Source organism: Pongo abelii, chromosome 6 (genome assembly GCF_028885655.2).
Source record: "Pongo abelii isolate AG06213 chromosome 6, NHGRI_mPonAbe1-v2.0_pri, whole genome shotgun sequence".
NCBI classification, from domain to species: domain Eukaryota; kingdom Metazoa; phylum Chordata; class Mammalia; order Primates; family Hominidae; genus Pongo; species Pongo abelii.
The window spans coordinates 5,960,276-5,983,700 of record NC_071991.2 but is presented as its reverse complement, the minus strand read 5'-3'; the positions used below and the strand labels follow the sequence as shown (position 1 = coordinate 5,983,700).

At 46.0% G+C, this 23,425-nt stretch overlaps 1 long non-coding RNA gene across 1 annotated transcript in view; it reads right to left on the bottom strand.

The window, feature by feature from the left end:
• Window positions 1–23,136, bottom strand: part of LOC134761667 (uncharacterized) — a 113,630-nt gene extending 90,494 nt beyond the window's left edge. The window contains exon 1 of the long non-coding RNA XR_010140638.1: window positions 17,986–23,136. This is a non-coding gene — a long non-coding RNA (uncharacterized LOC134761667). The remainder of the gene's footprint in view (window positions 1–17,985) is intronic.
• Between the last annotated feature and the right edge of the window lie 289 nt (window positions 23,137–23,425).

Here is a 23,425-nt window from a genome sequence, read left to right as displayed (position 1 = left end):
TCATCTGGAAATGAAATGAAAGTTGATAGTTCATAAGCAGAAAATATTTCCACATGCCGGTTAGGTCCTAGTGATTTCATCATTACGTTTTCTGACTTTTCTCCTTCAAGAGAGTAATTGCTTCCTCAAATCGGTGAGTCTTCTTTGAAAATTCACGTAAGCTATAACTCCTGTCCTTAGCTTAGGTGGACTTAGAGTTTTCATCAGAAAGTTCGGCCGGACGCGGTGGCTCACTCCTGTAATCCCAGCACTTTGGGAGGCCGAGGAGGGCGGATCACGGGGTCAGGAGATCAAGACCAGCCTGGCCAACATGGTGAAACCCCGCCTCTACTAAAAATACAAAAACTTCGCCCGGTATGGCGGCGCGTGCCTGTAGTCCCAGCTCCTCGGGAGGCTGAGGCGGGAGAATGGCTTGAACCTGGGAGACAGAGGCTACGGTGAGCCGAGATCACACCACTGCACTCCAGCCTGGGCAACAGGAGAAAAACTCCGTCTCAAAAAACAAAAAACAAAAAGAATCAAGTAAGTCGAAGTCACACCGATGACAGCCAATATTTGCGAACCAAGGAAGTGTCAATTCAAGAGTTAACATAGATTGTTACTTTTGACATCTCTTCTGTGCCAAGCAAGATATAGGCTCTGGGGCATCAGAAAGAAAAGAGACTCACTTGTTCCTCTCACAATACTCAGTAATTTCTGAGATAAGGGCAAAAGAAAATGTCCCGTCTGGAATGCAGGGAAAGCAGAACTGCAGGTCAGGGGATATTTCCGTTGAATTGCATGGAGTTGAAGCTGAAAATAGTCACGAATGTACCTAAAATTCAATTTGCCTTGACTTTATGCATCCATCACAGAGAGATCACGCAGCGGGCACCCACGATCGGTTTCATCATCGCTCGCTTCCATTGGATCAACTCGAAATCAGCTCAGATGAGAGTGCTGAGTCTCAGAGGATGGACCTCTCACCCCTTGCCATACAGAGAAGTAGAAAGGATGGTATTCCAAATTCATGGCCAGACTCTGAGTCCCGGGTACTAGACTTCATGGTCTTCCAACTCTCCAAAAGTTGTGGTTTTGGTTTTGGTTTTGGTTTTGCTTTTTTGAGACGGAGTCTTTCCATTGCCCAGACTGGAGTGCAGTGGAGTGATATCGGCTCACTGCAACCTCCGCATCCCAGGTTCAAGCTATTCTCCTGCCTCAACCTGCCGAGTAGCCGAGATGACAGGCGCCCGCCACTATGCCCGGCTCATTTTTTTCTATTTTTAGTAGAGACGGGGTCTCACCATGTTGTCCAGGCTGGTCTCCAACACCTGACCTTGTGATTCGCCTGCCTCAGCCTCCCAAAGGGCTGGGATTACAGGCGTGAGCCACCGCGCCCAGTTTCCAAAAGTTGTAAGCAGAGCTCAGAGTTCTTAACCACAGGCACACCTGAGGAGCATTTTTTGAAATGGTTTCCAGCTTCCTCAATAGGAATGGAAGCCAAACTCCGAATTGATGACTCCTTTGAGGAAGTCGAGAGCGGTAAGGAAAGCCAGGAACAGGGGCAAGAGAGAGATGTGTCCCGAATGATCCTGTGCCCATGTTTTCTGGAACCTCTGATGTCATCTCAGCTGCCCTTTCTCTACTTGACACAGTGATTGTGGCACCCACTGGTCTAGGTGTGGTCTACGAGGAACCCCCAAAGGGACGGGCACAGTGAGCAGGGGCATCGGCCTGAGGGACAAGGATTTGGGAGGGCAGGTTGGATGCAGGGAGAGGACTGGCCAAATGCCATGTGTCTGGACTTTGACTGCCTGGTTCAAATTGGACTTCACCCTTTTTGACTTCATGATCTGGTACAAGTTCTATGAAAATGCGTTGCTCCTTTTCTAGTCCGTAAAATCAGCATGAAGTGTGCACTAATAACTGGGAGACTACGCAGCTGAAATGAAACAAGCTGCATAGACCACAGAGCTCAGAGCCTGGCCTTTACGAAGGCCTCAGTAAGGGTTCCTGATGCCCCGGTGTCTGTCTTCAGCCTCTTTATCCTCATCATCACCTTCATCATCTTTTTGTTGTTCTTATGGATTAGTTAAGAGGGAGTCATTCCCTGCTATCATGGGTGAGGCGTCTATGAAAAGGACAAGCAGTGGGGGAGGAAGGCAAAATTTTGAAGAAGATTTCTGAGACCCCCCACCACAAGCAAGAACAGAAACTCCACAGTCTGCTGAGCGGAGAGTTTGCACCTTGGTCTCCTCCCACCTGCCCACCGCACTGTCCTGTTTGTCCTGAGGATGAGGAAACAAAGCAAGGCTCCCGACCGTCCGTCCCTGAGCACTCACTGAACTGCCCTTCCCCTCTGCTGGGCCATGACCACAGAGAACAGGTCCACTGTCCTCCCTGCGTGGTGCACGATGGAGGCTCAGACTCCGTCCTCAAGGCTGGCAAGAAGACAGGGTGAGACACGAGCCTCCTGATACAGGTGACGGGTGTGGAGCCCACAGGACTGGAACCTCACACTGCAGGGCTGGAGGCACAGACTGAGTATTGACTATTCTATGGCCTGGGGGGCTCAAGGCACAGAGCTCCTCATTAGCCACAGTCGCCCAAGTTCCCCAATCTCTACAGATTTCCTCATAAGAATGCAGGAAGAAGAGAAAAGTGAGTGTCCACAGAAGCTTTGGGGCTCTTCCTGTCATCAGGAGGGAGCTTGTGTGTATTATTTGTGGGGAAAAGCAAGAGAGATCAGATTGTTAATATGTCTGTATAGAAAGAAGTAGACATAAGAGACTCCATTTTGTTCTGTATTAAGAAAAATTCTTCCGCCTTGAGATGCTGTTAATCTGTGACCTTACCCCCAACCCCGTGCTCTCTAAAACATGTGCTGTGTCAAACTCAAGGTTAAATGGATTAAGGGTTGTGCAAGGTGTGCTTTGTTAAACAAATGCTTGAAGGCAGCATGCTCCTTAAGAGTCATCACCACTCCCTAATCTCAAGTACCCAGGGACACAAAAACTGCGGAAGGCCGCAGGGACCTCTGCCTAGGAAAGCCAGGTATTGTCCAAGGTTTCTCCTCATGTGATAGTCTGAAATATGGCCTCGTGGGAAGGGAAAGACCTGACCGTCCCCCAGCCCGACACCCGTAAAGGGTCTGTGCTCAGGAGGATTAGTATAAGAGGAAGGCATACCTCTTGCAGTTGAGACAAGACAAAGGCATCTGTCTCCTGCCTGTCCCTGGGCAATGGAAGGTCTCGGTATGAAACCCAATTGTACGTTCCATCTACTGAGATAGGGAAAAACTGCCTTAGGGCTGGAGGTGAGACATGTGGGCGGCAGTACTGCTTAACAAAGCATTGAAATGTTTATGTCTATGCATTTCTAAAGCACAGCACTTGATTCTTTACCTTGTCTATGATGCAAAGGCCTTTGTTCACGTGTTTGTCTGCTGACCCTCTCCCCACTATTGTCTTGTGACCATGACACATCCCCCTCTCTAAAAAACACCGATAAGTAATCAATAAATACTAAGGGAACTCAGAAGCCAGTGGGATCCTCCATCTGCTGAACGCTGGTCCCCTGGGTCCCCTTATTTCTTTCTCTTCACTTTGTGTCTTTTCCTTTTCCAAGTCTCTCGTTCCACCCAACGAGAAACACCCACAGCTGTGAAGGGGCGACCCACCCCCTTCATTATTCGCCTCTTTCTTTTCTTTTTAAAGATCCAACTGCTTTCATTTTCATCTTTTATTATGGGAAAATATACCACGTATCAATACTAAAAGTTATAAATATATATGATTTCATCTAGAATGGCCACTATAAACACGACAATTTCCACTACTTTTCAGTTGGCAGTTGAATGACATTAAGTACATTCACATTGTTTAGCAACCATCACCGCCATCATCTCCAGAACAGTTTTATCTTTCAAAATGGAAATTGCACCATTCACCAAACTCTCCACTCCTCTCTCTCACTCACCCCGGGGGCCACCATTCTAATTTGCAACTCTGTGAGTTTAACTACTCTAGACACTTGATAGAAGTGGAATCATGCCGTGGTGAATGTTTTTTTTTTCTTTTGGAGACAGAGTACTTCTCTGTCACCCAGGCTGGAGTGCAGCGGCGTGATCTCGGCTCACTGCAACCTCCATATCATGGGTCTGAGCGATTCTTGTGTCCCAGTCTCCGGAGTACCTGGGATTAAAGGCGTGCGCCACCACGCCCAGCTAATTTTTGTATTTTTAATAGAGAGGAGCTTTCACCATATTGGCCAGGCTGCTCTCGAACTCCTGACCTTAAGGGATCCGCCTGCCTCAGCCTCCCAAAGTGCTGGGGTTACAGGTGCGAGCCACTGAGCCTGGTCGTGTTTATCCTTTTGGGATTTATTTATTTCACTGACGATAATGTCTTCAAGGTTCATCCATGTTGCCTCCTGTGTCAGAAGTGTCTGTCTGGTTTTGTTTTTGTTTTTGTTTTTTGGTTTTGTTTCATTTTGTTTTGTGCTGTGTTTACATGGAGTCGCACTCTGTGGCACAGACTGGAGTGCAGTGGCACAATCTGGGCTCACTGCAGCCTCCACCTCCCGGGTTCAAGCGATTCTTGTGCCTCAGCCTCCCGAGTAGCTGGGACTATAGGCGCACGCCACCACCCTCGGCTAATTTTTTGCATTTTCAGTAGAGACAGGGTTTCACCAAGTTGGCCAGGCTGGCCTTGAACTCCTGACCTCAGGTGATCCGCCCACCTCGGTCTTCCAAGATGCTGGGATTACAGGCCTGAGCCACCACATCTGGCCAACATTTTCTTTTTTATTCCTACACAGAAGTGAGGACATGTAATATTTGTCATTCTGTGCCTGCCTTATTTCACTTAACATACAGACCCTGCAGTCTCATCCATTTTTTCTGCAGTGGAGAGGATTTTATTCCTCTTGAGGCTGAAGAATACTTCATTGTGTGTGCATACCACAGTTTCTTCATTGAAACAAATTTCTAAAAAGCAAATATTTTTAAGATGTCTCGGAATGTGAAACTTTAGGGATACTGTGCCCATTTTATTCTTTTCGATTTCTCATTTTATGTCTAAATAAGTGTACAACAAAGCAACAATCAATGTGTGTAGAAATCTATAACTTCAAGAAATGTACAATGAAAATGCTAAGTGGTGGCTGGGTGCCGTCGCTCACGCCTGTAATCCCGGCACTTTGGGAGGCCGAAGCGGGCGGATCACCTGAGGTCGGGAGTTGAAGACCAGCGTGACCAATATGGAGAAACAATGTCTCTACTAAAAATACAAAAAAAAAAAAAAAATTAACGGGGCATGGTAGCACATGCCGGTAATCCCAGCTACTCGGAAGGCTGAGACAGAAGAATTGCTTGAATACGGGAGGCAGAGGTTGCAGTGAGCCGAGATCGTGCCATTGCACTCCAGCCTGGGCAACTAGAGTGAAATTCTGTCTCAAAAAAAAAAAAAAAAAAAGAAAGAAAGAAAAAGAAAAGAAGAAAAAAAAAGAAAATCTTACTTCCATAATCGCAGGGGGTGTTCACCCCGATGATACTGTTTTCTAATATCCAGGGAAGGAGGGTATGATATTACTCCCAATATCGCAGGGGTTGTACACATTTTTGTGATATTGCGTCTAATATCCAAGCAAACAGAGGATGACATTGGTTTCAATATCGCACATGGTGGACACCCCCCCGGTTACAGTTCTGAATATCCCAACGGGGAGAGGATGATATTACCCCCCATATCGGAGGAAATGCACACCACCCTGGGATTTAACTCCTGATATCCAGAAAGGAAAAGTATGATATGACTCCCAACACGGGAGGAAATGTACACCCGCCCTGTGATAATTTTGCCAATATCCGGGGGGCAGAGGATCATGTTACTTCCAATATCGCAGGGTGCGTACACCCCCTCTGTGATCTTGTTGCTAACATCCAGGTTTGGGGAGGACGACATTACTCCCAATATCACAGGGGGAGTACACCCCCCATGACCTTGTTCGTAATTTCCTGAGTGGAGAGGATGATACTACTCCCAATATGGCAGGGGTGTACACCCCACCGTGATGGATTTCTAAATACTCAGGGCGGGATAGGATAATATTACTCCCAATATCGCAGAAGGTGTACATCTCTGCTGTGATATTTTTCATAGTATCCAGGGAAAAAGAGGATGATACTTTCCAAATAGCCGGGGTTTTCCACGACGCCCGCGCCGTGATGTTGTTCCTAATATGCAGGTGGGCAAAGAATCATATGACTGCGAATATCGCAGGTGGTGTACAGGCCCCTTGTAACGTTGTTCCCAATATCCAGGGAAGGAGGGACCGATATTACTACCAATATCACACCAGCTGTACAACCCACTGTGATTTCTTTTCTAAAACCCGTGGCACAGAGGATGATAGTACTTTCAATATCGCACAGGTGTACACACTTCACCCCGTGATATTGTTCCTAATAGCCAGAGGGCGAGTATAGGGAAAAGAAAGAGAGATCAGACTGTCACTGTGTCTATGTAGAAAGGGAAGACATAAGAGACTCCATTTTGAAAAAGACCTGTACTTTAAACAATTGCTTTGCTGAGATGTTGTTAATTTGTAGCTTTGCCCCAGCCACTTTCACCCAGCCACTTCGACCCAAGTTGGAGCTCACAAAAACATGTGTTGTATAAAATCAAGGTTTAAGGGATCTAGGGCTGTGCAGGACGTGCCTTGCTAACAAAATGTTTACAGGCAGTATACTTGGTAAAAGTCATCGCCATTCTCTAGTCTCAATAAACCAGGGGAACAATGAACTGTGGAAAGCTGCAGGGGCCTCTGCCCTTGAAAGCGGGGTATTGTCCAAGGTTTCTCCCCATATGATAGTCTGAAATATTTCCTCATGGGATGAGAAAGACCTGACTGTCCCCCAGCCTGACACCCGTAAAGGGTCTGTGCTGAGGTGGATTAGTGAAAGAGGAAAGTCTCTTGCAGCTGAGATGGAGGAAGGCCACTGTCTCCTGCTTGCCCCTGGGAACTGAATGTCTCGGTGTAAAACCCGACTGTACATTTGTTCAACTCTGACATAGGAGAAAAGCTGCCCTGTGGCGGGAGGCGAGACATGTTGGCAGTAATGCTGCCTTGTTATTCTTTACTCCGCTGAGATGTTCAGGTGGAGAGAAACATAAATCTGGCCTACGTGCACGTCCAGGCATAGTACCTTCCCTTGAACTTAATCATGATATAGATTCTTTTGCTCCCATGTTTTTTGCTGATCTTCTCTTTATTATCACCCTGCTCTCCTACTACATTCCTTTTTGCAGAAATAATGAAAATAATAATCAATAAAAACTGAGGGAACTCAGAGGCCGGTGCCGGTGCAGGTCCTTGGTGTGCTGAGTGCCAGTCCCCTAGACCCACTGTTGTTTCTTTCTACTTTGTCTCTGTGTCTTAATTCTTTTCTCCGTCTCTCATGCCACCCGACTAGAAATACCCACAGGTGTGGAGGGGCAGGCCACCCCTTCTTCTGCCACCCAACGCAGGTGCCTTTCTCTAGGGTGAAGGTACGCTAACAATGTGAACATTGAGGACAGCCGACGAGAGATTCCCGAGTACATCCAGTCAGCCTTGCGGTAAGCTTGTGCCCTTGGAGGAATCCAGGGTAACAATGGGGCAAATTGAAAGTAAATATGCCTCTTATCTCAGCTTCATTAAAATTCTCTTAAGAAGACGGGGAGTTAAAGCTTCTACAGAAAATCTAGTCACGCTATCTCAAACAATAGAACAAGTCTGCCCATGGTTTCCAGAATAGGGAACTTTAGATTTAAAAGATTGGGAAGAAATTGGCAAAGAACTAAAACAAGCAACTAGGGAAGGTCAAATCATCCCACTTACAGTATGGAATGATTGGGCCATTACTAAAGCAACTTTAGAACCATTTCAAAGAGAAGAAGACAGCATTTCAGTCTTTGATGCCCCTGAAAGCTGAGTAATAGATTGTGAAGAAGAGGCAGGAACAGAGTTAAAAAAGGAATGGAAAGTTCACGTTGTAAAAATGCAGTAGAGCCTGGAATGGCTCGGTCAACCCAAAATGTTGACTATAATCAATTACAGGAGGTAATATATCCTGAATCATCAAAACTGGGGGAAGGAGGTCCAGAATTATTTGGGCCATCAGAGTTTAAACCACGATGGCCACCAACTCCTTCTCCTGCGGTTCAGATGCCTGTGACATCACAATCTCAAAAGCCAATCCAGGCACAGTATCCGCAATAGCAGCCAGTAGAAAATAAAACCCAACCATCGGTAGTTTGTCAACACCAGCCGCCAGCCGAATGTCAGTATCCGCCATCTCCAGAGGTTCCGTATGGATCTCAGGCTGTGCGTCCTGTGCCAAATAGCAAGGCACTATAGCAACAACCCAGGGCGATGGCGTTTGATCCTACATTACCACCTAGTGGACAAGATAGTGCACTGCATGGGACCGTTGCTACAGCCAGAAAACGGGGAGATCTTGAGGCATGGCAGTATCCGGTAATGTTACAACCGATGCCGGTCGGGAAAGGGAGTCAAGCAGGAGCGTCTGTCCGAACTGAGGCTAGATATGAATCTTTCACCATGAAAATGTTAAAAGATATGAAAGAAGCAGAAAGAAAATGTTAAAAGCTACGAAAGAACCACGTCTCCTTATATGAGAACATTATTAGATTCCATTGCTCGTGGAAATAGACTTAGTCCTTATGATTGGGAAATTTTGGCTAAATCTTCCCTTTCACCCTCTCAGTATCTACAGTTTAAAACCTGGTGGATTGATGGGGTACAAGAACAGGTACATAAAAATCATGCTATTAACCCTGTTGTTTATATAGATGCAGACCAATTGCTAGGAACAGGTCCAAATTGGGGCACTATTAACCAACAATCAGTAATGGAAAATGAAGCTATTGAACAACTAAGGGCTATTTGCCTCAGGGCCTGGGAAAAGATTCAGGACCCAGGAATCTCCTGCCCTTCTTTTAGTTCAATCAGACAAAGCTCTAAGGAGCCATATCCAGACTTTGTGGCAAGGTTGCAAGATGCAGCTCCAAAATCCATTGCAGTTAATAACGTCCGAAAAGTTATTGTAGAAATAATGGCTTCTCAAAATGCAAATCCAGAATGTCAATCGGCCATAAAGCCATTAAGAGGAAAGGTTTCAGCAGGAGTTGATGTAATTACAGAATAGGTGAAGGCCTGTGATGGGATTGGAGGAGCTATGCATAAAGCAATGCTATTGGCTCAAGCAATTACAGGGGCTGCTTTAGGAGGACAAGTTGAAACATTTGGGGGAAAATGTTATAATTGTGGTCAAATCGGTCATCTAAAAAAGAATTGCCCAGGCTTAAATAAACAGAGCAATAAAAAGGAGCCTCCTGGCCTGTGTCCAAGATGTGGAAAAGGAAATCATTGGGCTAAGGAATGTCGTTCTACATTTGATAAAATGGACAACCATTGTCAGGAAAAAGGAACAGGGGCCAGTCCCAGGCCCTGCAAAAAAGTGGGGCATTCCTGATTCAGCCATTTTTTCTTGAGGGTTTTCAGGGACAACAACCCCCACAGTAAATACCACCATTTCAGGAAATCGGCCAACTACAACAATACAACAGTTCTCCCCCGCCACAGCAGGCAGCGCTGCAGTAGATTTATGTTCTACACAAATGATTTCTTTACTCCTTGGAGAGCCCCCGCAAAAGATTCCTACAGGGGTATATGGCCCGCTGCCAGAAGGGACGGTAGGCCTTATTTGAGGACGATCAAGTCTAAATCTGAAGGGAGTTCAAATTCATACTGGGGTAATTGATTCAGATTATAAAGGGGAAATTCAGTTAGTGATCAGCTCTACTGTTCCCTGGAGTGCCAATCCAGGTGATAGAATTGCTTAATTACTGCTCTTGCCTTATAGTAAAATTGGGGATAGCAAAACAGAAAGAACAGGAGGGTTTGGAAGTACCAACCCTGCTGCGAAAGCTGTTTATTGGGCTAGTCAGGTCTCAGAGAATAGACTTGTGTGTGCAGTTACTATTCAGGGAAAGCAGTTTGAAGGATTAGTAGGTACTGGGGCTGATGTTTCTATCATTGCCTTAAATCAATGGCCAAAAAAAATTGGTCTAAACAAAAGCCTGTTGCAGGATTTGTTGGTGTGGGCACTGCCTCAGAAGTGTATCAAAGTGCCAAAATTTTACATTGTCTAGGACCTGATAATCAAGAAAGTACAGTTCAGCCTATGATTACTTCTATTCCAATTAATTTATGGGGCTGAGACTTATTAGAACAGTGGTATGCAGAGATTACTATTCCAGTCTCCGTATACAGCCCCCTGAGTCAAAAAATCATGACACAAATGGGATATCTCCCTGGAAAAGGACTAGGGAAAAATGGAGAAGACATTAAAGTTCCGGTTGAGGCTAAGGGAAATCCAGAAAGAAAAGGACTAGGGTATCCTTTTTCGGGGTGGCCACTGTAGAGCCTCCAAAACTCATTCCATGAGCTTGGAAAACGGAAAAGCCTGTATATGTAAATCAGTGGCCACTACCAAAACAAAAGCTGCAGGCCTTACACTTATTGGCAAAGGAACAATTAGAAAAGGGACATATTGAGCCTTTATTTCCACCTTGGAATTCTCCTGTGTTTGCAAGTCAGAAAAAATCAGGCAGAGGGCGCATGCTAACCGATTTAAGAGCCGTTAATGCAAGAATTCAACCCATGGGGCCTCTCCAACCTGGGCTGCCCTCTCCAGCCGTGATCCCCAAAGATTGGCCTTTAATTATAATTGATCTGAAGGATTGCTTTTTTACCATTCCTCTGGCAAAACAGGATTTTGAAAAATTTGCTTTTATGATACCAGCCATAAATAATGAAGAACCAGCCACCAGATTTCAGTGGAAAGTGTTGCCTCAGGGAATGCTTAGTAGTCTAACTATGTGTCAGACTTTTGTAGCTCAAGTTCTTCAACCAGTTAGAGACAAGTTTTCAGACTCTTATATCATTCATTATCTTGATGATATTTTGTGTGCTGCAGAAACAAGAGACAAATTAATTGACTGTTACACATTTCTGCAGACACAGGTTGCAAACGCAGGCCTGACAATGGCATCTGATAAGATTCAGACCTCCACTCCTTTTCATTATTTGGGAATGCAGGTAGAGGAGAGAAAAATTAAACCACACAAAGTAGAAATAAGAAAAGACACATTAAGAACATTAAATGACTTTCAAAAATTGCTAGGAGATATTAATTGGATTCGGCCAACTCTAGGCATCCCTACTTATGCCAGATCAAATTTGTTCTCTATCTTCAGAGGGGATCCAGACTTGAATAGTAAAAGAACATTAACTCCAGAGGCAACTAAAGAAATTGAATTAGTTGAAGAAAAATTTCAGTCAGCACAAGTAAATAGAATACATCACTTAGCCCCAGTTCAACTTTTAATTTTTGCTACTGCACATTCTCCAACAGGCATTATTGTTCAAAATACAGATCTTGTGGAGTGGTCATTCCTTCCCCACAGTAAACTTCAGACTTTTACATTGTACTTAGATCAAATGGCTACATTAATTGGTCAGGCAAGACTACGAATAGTAAAATTGTGTGGAAATGACCCAGATAAAATCACTGTTCCTTTAAACAAGGAACAGGTTGGACAAGCTTTATCAATTCTGGTGCATGGCAGATTGGTCTTGCTGATTTTGTGGGAATTATTGATAATCATTACCCACAAGCAAAAATCTTCCAGTTTTTGAAATTGACTACTTGGATTTTACCTAAAATTACCAGACATAAACCTTTAGAAAATGCTCTCACAGTGTTTACTGAGGGTTCCAGCAATGGAAAAGTGGCTTACACTGGGCCAAAAGAATGAGTCATTGAAACTCAATATCACTCATCTCAAAGAGCAGAATTGATTGCTGTCATTTCAGTTTTACAAGATTTTAATCAGCCTATTAACATTGTTTCAGATTCTGCATATGTAGTACAGGCTACAAAGGATGTTGAGACAACCCTAATCAAATATAGGATGGATGATCAGTTAAATCAGCTCTTTAAATTGTTACAACAAACTGTGAGAAAAGAGAAATTTCCCATTTTATATTACTCATATTCGAGCACATACTAATTTCCCAGGGCCTTTAACTAAGGCCAATGAACAAGCTGATTTGCTAGTATCATCTGCCTTCATGGAAGCACAAGAACTTCATGCGCTGACTCATGTAAATGCAACAGGATTAAAAACAAATTTGATATCACACGGAAACAAGCAAAAAATATTGTACAACATTGTGCTCAGTGTCAAGTCTTACACCTGCCCACTCAAGAGGCAGGAGTTAATGCCAGAAGCTTATGTCCTGATGCATTATGACAAATGGATGTTACACATGCACCTTCATTTTGAAAATTGTCATTTGTCCATGTGACAGTTGATACTTATTCACATTTCATATGGGCAACCTGCCAGACAGGAGAAAGTACTTCCCATGTTAAAAGACATTTATTAGCTTCTTTTGCAGTCATGGGAGTTCCAGAAAAAATTAAAACAGATAATGGGCCAGGATACTCTAGTAAAGGATTTCAAATATTCTTAAATCAGTGGAATATTACACATACCACAGGAATCCTTTCTAATTCCCAAGAACAGGCCATAATTGAAAGAACTAATAGAACACTCAAAGCTCAATTGGTTAAACAAAATAAAAAAAGGAAAAAGACAGTAATGAGTATAACACTACCCAGATGCAACTTAATCTAGCACTCTATACTTTAAATTTTTAAAATATATATAGAAATCAGACCACTACTTCTGCAGAACAACATTTGACTGGTAAAAAGAACAGCCCACATGAGGGAAAACTGACTTGGTGGAAACACAACAAACATAAAACATGGGAAATAGGTAAGGTGATAACATGGGGGAGAGGTTTTGCTTGTGTTTCAGCAGGAGAAAATCAGCTTCCTGTTTGGGTACCCGCTAGACATGTGAAGTTCTACAATGAACCCACCAGAGATGCAAAGGAAGGCCCCTCCCCAGACACAGAGAACCCGCAATCGAACATCATCAACTCGCAGGGTGAACAAAATGGTGATATCAGAAGAACAGATGAAGCTGCCATCCACCAAGAAGGCGGAGCCTCCGACCTGGCCCCAGCTAAAGAAGCTGGCACAGTTAGCTGAAAAAAGCCTGGAAAACACCAGGGTAACACAAACTCCAGAGAATATGCTGCTTGCAGCTTTCGTGATTGTATCAACGGTGGTAAGTCTCCCTATGTCTGCAGGAGCCGCTGCAGCTAACTATACTTATTGGGCCTATGTGCCTTTCCCAGCCTGAATTCGGGCAGTCACTTGGATAGATAATCCTATTGAAGTAGATGTTAATAACAGTGCATGGGTACAAGGCCCCACAGATGACCGTGGCCCTGCCCAACCTGAAGAAGAAGGAATGATGATAAACATTTCCACTGGGTACCATTATCCTCCTATTTGCCTGGGAAAAGCACCAGGATGCTTAATGCCTACAATCCAAAATTGATTGGTAGAAGTACCTACTGTCAGTGCCACCAGTAAATTTACTTATCATAGGATAAGTGGAATGTCACTTGAGTCACAAGTGAATAATTTACAGAATTCTTCCTATCAAAGATCCTTACAATTTAGGCCTAAAGGGAAACCATGTCCCAAGGAAATTCCAAAAGAATCAAAAGACCCAGAAGTCTTAGTTTGGGAAGAATGTGTGGCTGATACTGCAGTGGTACTACAAAACCATAAATTTGGAATTATTATAGACTGGGCCCCTCGAGGCCAATTATATTATGATTGTATGGGCCAGACTCACTCATGTTCACAGGCTCCATCTGTCTGGCCCACTAATCCAGCCTATGATAGTGATTTAACTAAAAAGCTAGACCAGGTTTATAGAAGGCTAGAATCACCCTATCATTGGAAAGGGGGTGAAAAGGGGATTTCATCACCCTGACCAAAGTTACTTAGTCCTGTTGTTGGTCCTGAACACCCAGAATTATGGAAGCTCACTGTGGCCTCATACCACATTAGAATTTGGTCTGGAAATCAACTTATGGGAAGAAGAAATCATAAGCCATATTATACTATTAACCTAAGTTCCAATCTGACAATTCCTTTGCAAAGTTGTGTAAAACCCCCTTCTATGCTGGTTGTAGGAAACATAGTTCTTAAACCAGATTCCCAAACTATAACCTGTGAAAATTGCAGGTTGTTTACTTGCATTGATTCAACTTTGGATTGGCAGCATCGTGTTCTGTTAGTAATGGCAAGAGAAGGCGTGTGGATCCCCGTGTCCACGGACCAACCGTGGGAGGCTTCTCCATCCGTACATATCATCACAGAAGTATTAAAAGGAGTCCTAACCAGATCTAAAAAATTCATTTTTACTTTAATTGCAGTGATTATGGGTCTTATTGCAGTCACAGCTACTGCTGCAGCTGCTGGAATTGCTTTACACTCCTCTGTTCAAACTGCAGAATATGTGAATAATTGGCAAAAGAATTCCTCAAAATTGTGGAATTCTTAGACTCAAATAGATCAAAAATTGGGAAATCCAATTAATGATCTTAGACAAACTGTTATCTGGATGGGAGATAGGCTCATGAGCTTGGAATATCTTTCTCAGTTACAGTGTGACTGGAATACATTAGATTTTTGTATTACACCTGGAGCCAAGAACGAATCTGAACATCACTGGGACATGGTTAGATGCCATCTACAAGGAAGAGAAGATAATCTAACCTTAGATGTTTCTAAATTGAAAGAACAAATTTTTGAAACATCAAAAGCCCAGTGAAATCTGGTGCCAGAATGGGAGGCAATGGTAAAATCTGTTAATAGCCTCACAAATCTTAACCCTGTCACTTGGGTTAAAACCACTGGAAATTCCACTATTGCAAATTTTGTATTAATCCTTGTATGTCTGTGTTCTCTATTGTTATTCTACCGGTGTATCCGGCAGCTCTGGAGAAACAGTGACCAGCGAGAATGGGCCATGATGACGATGGCGGTTTTGTCAAAATGAAAAGGGGGAAATGTAGGGAAAAGAAAGAGAGATCAGACTGTCACTGTGTCTATGTAGAAACGGAGGACATAAGAGACTCCATTTTGAAAAAGACCTGAACTTTAAACAATGGCTTTGCTGAGATGTTGTTAATTTGTAGCTTTGCCCCAGCCACTTTGACCCAGCCACTTGGACCCAACCTGGAGCTCACAAAAACATGTGTTGTATAAAATCAAGGTTTACGGGATCTAGAGCTGTGCAGGATGTGCCTTGTTAACAAAATGTTTATAGGGAGTATACTTGGAAAAAGTCATTGCCATTCTCTAGTCTCAATAAACCAAGGTCACAATGCACTGTGGAAAGCCGCAGGGACCTCTGCCCTTGACAGCGGTGTGTTGTCCAAAGTTTCTCCCCATGTCATAGTCTGAAATATGGCCTCGTGGGATGAGAAAGGCCTGACTGTCCCCCAGCCTGACACCCGTAAAGGGTCTGTACTGAGGTGGATTAGTAAAAGAGGAAAGTCTCTTGCAGCTGAGATGGAGGAAGGCCACTGTCTCCTGCTTGCCCCTGGGAACTGAATGTCTCGGTGTAAAACCCGACTGTACACTTGTTCAACTCTGACATAGGAGAAAAGCTGCCCTGTGGCGGGAGGGGAGACATGCTTGCAGTAATGCTGCCTTGTTATTCTTTACTCCGCTGAGATGTTCAGGTGGAGAGAAACATAAATCAGGCCAACGTGCACGTCCAGGTGTAGTACCTTCCCTTGAACTTAATCATGATATAGATTCTTTTGCTCCCATGTCTTTTGTTGACCTTCTCCTTATTATCACCCTGCTCTCCTACTACATTCCTTTTTGCAGAAATAATCAGAATAATAATCAATGAAAACTGAGGGAACTCAGAGGCCGGTGCCGGTGCAGGTCCTTGGTGTGCTGAGTGCCAGTCCCCTAGACCCACTGTTGTTTCTTTCTACTTTGTCTGTGTGCCTTATTTCTTTTCTCCGTCTCTCATCCCACGAGACTAGAAATACCCACAGGTGTGGAGGGGCAGGCCACCCCTTCAGCGAGAGCATGATATGACTCCTAATATCACGGGGGTTTGACACCAATATCCCAGGGGGTGGACACCCCCTGTGATGTTGTTCCTAATATCCAGGGGGAGAGAGGGTGATATTACTCCCAATATCGCAGGGGATATAAACCACCCCTGTGATATTACTCCTAATATCCAGGCGGAGAGAGGAAGATATTACTCCCAATATCGCAACAGGTGTACCAACCGCATGATTTGGTTTTGAACATCCGGGGGGCAGAGGATGATATTACTCCCCGTGTTGCAGGGAGTGTACCCACCCATGTGATACTCTTCCTGATATCCAGAGGGCGACAGGATATTATTCCCAATATTGCAGGGGTTGCACACATCCCTGGGAAACTCTCCCTCATATCCAGAGGGAGAGAGGATGATATCACTCCCACTACCGCAGGGGGCGTACACGGCCCTGTGATACTCTTCCTCATATCCAGAGGGAGAGAGGATGATATTACTCCCAATATCGCAGGGGGTGTACACAACCCTGTGATATTGTTCCTCATATGCAGAGCGAAAGAGGATGATATGACTCTCAATATCGCAGAGGGTGTATGACCCTCCTGTCATATTGTTCTTAGTACCTTGGGAGGGAGAGGATAAGATTCCATTGAGTATCGCAGGGAATGTACACCCTTCCACTCTGATACCCTTCCTAATATCCAGGGGAAGAGAGGATAATTTTACTCCCAATATCGCAGAGGCAGTACACCCCCCACCCCGTGCTATTGTTCCTAATATGCAAGGGGGGAGAGGATGATACTTCTCCCAATATCGCAGGGCTGTTCACATCCCCAGTTACATTTTTCCTAATATCTAGGGGAGAGACAATTAGATGACAGCAAATATCGCAGGGTGTGTCCATCCCTTCCTGATATTGTTCCTAATATCCGGGGGGAAGAGGATGATATCAAATATCAAAGGGGGTGTACAGGTCCCCCCACGATATTGTTCTTAATATTCATGAGGGGACATGACGATACTACTCGAAATATTGCAGGGGATATTCACAGCCCCTGTGATATTGTTGCTAATATCCACGGGGGGAGAAAATAATACTACTTCTAATATCGCAGGTGGTGTACACCCCACCTGAAATATTGCGCCGAATATCCAAAGAGGGAGAGGATGGTATTCATACCAATATCAAAGTGTGTGTACACGCCCCTTGTGATATGGTTTGTAATATCCAGGGGGCGGGAGGACGATATTAGACCCAACATCACAGAGGGTGTACACTACCCCTGTGATATAGTCCCTGACTTCCAGAGGGGAGAGGATGATATCACTCCCCATATCTCAGAAGTTGTACAACCCCCGTGATATTGTTCGTCATATCCAGGGAGGCACAGGATGACATTACATCCAATTTCGCGACAGGCGTACACGCACACTGTGATATTTTGCCTCATATCCAAGAAGGGAGAGGATGATATTACTCCCAAGAAAGCAGTGGGTGTACATTACCCCTGAGTTGTTGTCTCTAATATCCGGGGGCGGGGTGGAGAGGATAACATCCCCTCAACTTTGGCAGGTGGTTGGACGCCCCTTGTGGTATTGTTTTTAATATCCAGCGGGGAAGACAAGAATACTATTTTGGATAGTCCGATTCATCCACTCCACCTTTCCGGAACTCTGAGGCCGGTAGGCGGCATGTAGTTTCCATGTGATCCCCGATACCTGTGCCGTCTTCTGTTCCCCAAGTCAGCCACAAACGCAGGCCCGTTATCTGAGCCGATCCGTAAGGGCAGTCCAAATCTAGGAATGAGATCTCAAAGAAGCACACGGGCTAGTTCACGAGCTTTCTCAGTTCGTGTTGGAGAAGCCTCCACCCACCCAGAGTAGGTACACCCAAGAACAAGTAAATACTTGTTACCTCCACACTTTGGCATCTCTGTGAAGTCTACCTGGAGATCTTGAAAGGGGGCTGCTCCATCAGCTTGTATGCCGGACTCAATGGCTGGACCTTGCCTCGCCTTATGCTGTCGGCAGGTTACACACCACACGGCTGCGTCACCGTGTTGGCAAGGGCTGACAAATGCGCGATGTCGAAATACTGGCCTAACAACTTTTGCGGTGATTCCTGACCTAGATGGGTGGTTTCATGGAAAGCCAGTACAACTGTGGCTCCTAGCAGCTGTGGCACAGCTGCTCTCCCATCTGGTAACCCAGTCGATCCTTTCTCCATCACTTGTCCTTCCCTCTACCTGGAGAAAGTCTCTTTCTTCTTTAGAAGAAGTAGGTAGAAGATCAGGTGCCTGAGGGAGCAGAGGGGCTGTGACTGGTGCCCGGAAGGGGGCAGATGCTGCTTTTCCAGCCTCTGAGTCAGCGCGGGAATTCCCCAAACCCACCAAGGTGGAAGCTCGCAGGTGTCCTCTGCGATGCGTAACTGCCACCTTGTGGGGTTTCCATACTGCTTCTAATCATTGCAAGATTCCTTGTTGATATTTTCTGTCTTTTCCCCCAGAGTTCAATAGGCTCTTTTCTTTCTAGAATGCTCCATGCGCTTGAAGCGTTCAAAAGGCATACCGAGAATCAGTGTAAATGTTGACAGTCTTACCTTCAGGGAGTTCTGAGGCCCGAATTAAAGCAATGAGTTCAGCTTTCTGGGCTGAAGTGCCCTGGGGCAACGATCTGGCTTCAACCACAGTGTCCAGGGTTACCACTGCATACCCTGCACATCTCTCTCCTTGTGGCTTGATGAAGCTGCTCCCGTCCACTTACAGTTCCCGGTCTACTGATGCCCAAGGCTGGTCCTGGAGGTCAGGTCTGCTAGAGTCAACTGCGTCCAACACTTGTACACGATCATGCTCGACAGGGCTCTCTCTGATACCGGGAGCAAGGTGGCAGGGTTTAGGGTGTTCCGAACTTCAGTGGTTATATGGGGATTTTCACAGAGCAAACTTTGGTACTTGGTGAGTCTAGCATTCATTAGCCAACAGTGTCCTTTAGTATTCATTAGAGTCAGCACAGCATGGGGGGCTTTTATGTGCAGGTTTTGCCCAGGAGTCAGCTTATTTGCTTCTTGTACTAGCAGGGCAGTTGCTGCCAAGGCCCTCAAACACGGGGGCCATCCTTTAGGAACCCCGTCTAGTTGTTGAGAGAGGTAGGCCACCAGCCTCGGCCAGGGCCCCACACTTTGGGTGAAAACTCCAACTGCCATCTTTTCTCTCTCTGACGCATACAATGGAAAAGGCTTTGTCAGATCAGGTAGCCCCAGGGCTGGGGCTGCCGTCAGTTTTTTCCTTTAACTCATGAAAGGCTTGCTGCTGTTGGGATCCCCATACGAGAGGTTCCTGGTCCCCCCCTTTGTGACCTCATACAAATGCTTGGCTCATACTGCAAAGCTTGGGATCCACAGTCTACAAAACCCCACAGCTCCTAAGAATTCTCTCACATGCCTTCCGCTCTTAGGCTCCGGTCGATTGCAAATCACCTGCTTTCTTTCTGCTCCCAGGCTGCGTTCCCCATGTCAGATAGTAAATCCCAAGGAACGTACCCGCTGTCGGCCGATCTGAGCCTTTTTCTTGGACACCTTATACCCACAGTCCTCCAGGTGCCGGAGCAGGGCATCTATTCCCTTGGCACACCCGACTGCCATAGGGTGTCCCAGCAAAAGGTCATCAACCTACTGGAGCAACAGGCAGCCTATGTTTCTGGTGGGAAACTTCTGGAGGTCTGGGGCCAACGCCTCCCCGAAGATGGTGGGGAAGTTCTTGAACCCTTGGGGAAGCCGGGTCCAAGTGTACTGAGTAGTGACACCTGACTCCGGATCTTCCCACTGAAAGGCAAACAGCTTCTGGCTCTCTGGGGCTAATCTGATATGAAAGAAAGCTTCTTTCAGGTCCAAGCAGGTGAACCAGCTGTCCTCAGCTGGCAGCAACCCCAACAATGTGTACGGGTTAGGTAGTGTTGGATGGAAAGTCATTGTAGCTTGATGAAGCAAGCGCAAATCCTGTACCGGCCTGTAGTCCTTGGTCCCTGGCTTGGGAACAGGCAGGAGGGGAGTGTTCCATGGGACTGAGAAGGAACTCGAATTCCAGAAGTTCTTAGGTGCTTGAGATGGACCTGGATACCTTGAAGAGCTTCTCCGGGGACCGGGTCCTGTTTTTGCCTAACCGGCTGGGCCCCAGGCTTCACTTCTATGAGTCTGGGGGCTTGGTTGATTGCCAACCCTGGAGGGTTGTCTTCCGCCCCTACTCTTGGCCACCGCTTAGCCAGAGCTGGTCTTCTCTCTTGGCCCAGCTCAGTTAAGAAAAGTCTCTATTCCTCCTCTCGGGGGACCGTAAGGGTCATAATGCTTCCCGTTCCGGGTCACTTTAGCAGCAAAGAGCCGTGCTCTGTCAAAGAGACAGTGGCTCTCAGCTGGCTAAGCAAGTCCCTTCCCAACAAGGGCAAGGGACAGTCAGGCGCGGACAAAAACTGATGAATCACTCTATGTCCTCCTACAGTGCAAGTCCGAGGCAAGCAGACAGCTTGCTTTGCTGAAACCCCCGTGGCTCCGATGATGTCAATAGTCTCTTTGGAGAAGGGGGCGACCGGGGCGGTTACTACCGAATGTTCAGCACCGGTATCTACAAGAAAATCAACGTCTCTACCCCCGACTGTCATTCTGTCCACAGGCTCTTTGGGGACCCTTGAGCCCGGTCTCCCTCAGTCCAAGAACACTTACTTCTGCCAGGTCGAGCTGGGCCCCTTCCTCCTTGTCCGGGGCCTCTTGCTCTGAGTCACCTTGTTTTCTTTTGAGCTGAAGGCATCTGTTCTTCCAATGTCCGATTTCTGTTCAATAAGCACACTGCTCACGCTGCCAACTCTGACAGCCAAGCTGAGTTTCTTTCCCAGGGCCCCCCTTCCCTTGCCTCTCTGGGGGGACCCCTCTGATTGCTGCAGCTAACAGGTCGGTGTTTCACCGGGCCTGACGTTCACTCTCTTTGTGGTTTTCCTTACAGCTTACTGCATCCCTGTTTACAAACAACTGTTTAGCTATTTCTAAGAATTGTGATGTATTCATCCCTGCAAAGCCAGCCTGTTTCTGCAGTTTTCTTCACATGTCTTCTGCGCTCTGACTGGCTCAAACTACGTGAATCGTGCGCTGATTTTCAGGGCTATGGGGATGAAAGCCAGTACACATACGGTAGGCCTCACACAGTCTCTGGTAGAATTGTGCTGGACTTTCTTCTTTTCCCTGAATAACCTCAGAGACCTTGATAACGTTTGTGGCCTTCTGAGCTCCCCTCTTGAATGCTTCCAAGAGAGCTTCCCTGTCTCGGTTTAGCCTTTGCATATCCTCTCTTTCATTTGGGTCCCACTGGGGGTCGGTTCCTGGTAACTGGGTCCTTCCGTACTCTTGGGGGTTTTGAGAATCAGCTGGTGCCTGTTCCTCTAGCCACTCAGTTGCTGCTTGGAGCACCCTCCGCCTTTCATCTCTGTGAAAGAGGAACATGAGCCACTGGTGGCGATCAGCCCAGGTGGGGTTGTGGGTCTGGAGAATAGTTTGGAGCAAATCAATTCCAGCCTGTGGCTTTTCGGGATAGGACGGGTTATTGTTTTTCCAGTGGAGAAGGTCGGCAGAGGTGAAGGGCTGGTAGAGAAAAACACGCCTGTCCACCACGTGACCATCCTCATCTCTCCCAGCATACCGCTGCTCTCTCAGGGGCATTTGGATCCCCGTTTTGGGTCATCAACCAGCTGCCAAGGGAGGGGTTTCTCCCGAGTCTTCACTTCCTCTCTTGTCTACTCTGGATGGCCTAGGGATAGGCTTGTCTTGCGGAGGCGCAAGCACTGTGGGCTCAAGAGTGGGGAGCCTCTTTCCCTGGGAAGGGGAGGGCACCACTGGGATCACTGGTGCTATCTCCTGCAGTGGACCTTCTGATGTTGGGTCGAACAGAACTTGAGGAGTTGATTTCCGTGGGCGGGTGGAGCAGGATCCTTCCTTAGCTATCTGTCCCTTTGCTACTAGTGTTGCTGCTGCCTGCCCTCTTAAGCCACTGTGGGGGTTCTAGCACCAGCCGTCACCAGGTGTCTATGTATGGGAACTGGTCTAGGTATCCTTTCCCAGTTCCCTTGTGCCACACCTGAGAAACAAGGGACCTGTCCAGGCTTCCTTCTGACGGCCGAGCCACTTCTAATGTCAGGCAATCTATTTCCCACAAAGTTCTAAGTTCCCCGGTGGTCTGGTGGTTAGGAATCGGTACGCTCACTGCCACGGCTCAGGTTCAATTCCCGGTCATGTTGAACCAAGAAGCGGAGCAGGACGAGCCGCGGACAAACCCCTCAGACACCGGATTCCAGGAGGACCATGTTCCTTTTAATCCTCTCCAGGAGACAGGAGACGCGTCTTAAGAGCGGAGCTCCCCCCGAAGGAAGACAGAGTTCCTGGCCCTTTTCTCAGGGCTTACAACTCTAAGAGGTTCCACCTGAAAGGGTCTTTCGTGGTGGATTCAGAGCACATGTGCTTCGAGTGGGGGTGGGGGAGGTTCATCTTTTCACCTCAGGCCGGCTCATCAGTGGCACCGGCTGGTCTTGCCACTGGCTTCATTCCTCTTGTTTTTCAACTTTTACTTCGTCCTCCTCTTCAGAGACAGGAGACAGAAAGAGAAATGCCTTCTCTCCTCAGGGCGACAGGATGATATGACTCCCAATATCGCAGGGGGTGTACACCCCTCCTGTCATATTGTTCTTAATACCCTGGGAGGGAGAGGATAAGATTACATTGAATATCGCAGGGAATGTACACCCTCCCCCTCTCATACCCTCCCTAATATCCAGGGGAAGAGACGATAATTTTCCTCCCTTTGGATATTAGGGACAATATCACCGGGGAGGTCTACACCTTCTGGATTCGTGGGATTCATACCGTCCACTCCCCGCCTGGAGATCAGCAACAGGATCACAGGAGGGATGTCCACCCAGTGCGATATTTTCCATCATGTCATCCTCTACCCCCTGACTATTAGGAGTCACATCCTAGAGGGGTGTACACTTTCTGCGATAATGGGAGTCATATCCTCTCCCCCACGGATATCGGGAACAGTTTTATTAATTATTAATATTAATAAATAATAAATATAATAGCAATTAATAGTAATCATCGATATTAATAACTACAGTGGAGACAGTAAAACTTCATGCGGATTAAAAATTTTAATGATTACTATTAATAATTAATAGCAATATCAATATTAATAATAAAATAATGATATCCGTCATTAATGTTACTTAAATCCATCGTAAGTGATGTTGGTAATAAGACAATGATTAATAACATTAATAACTAAGATTATTAAAAATGACATTAATAGTAAGAATTAATTTTA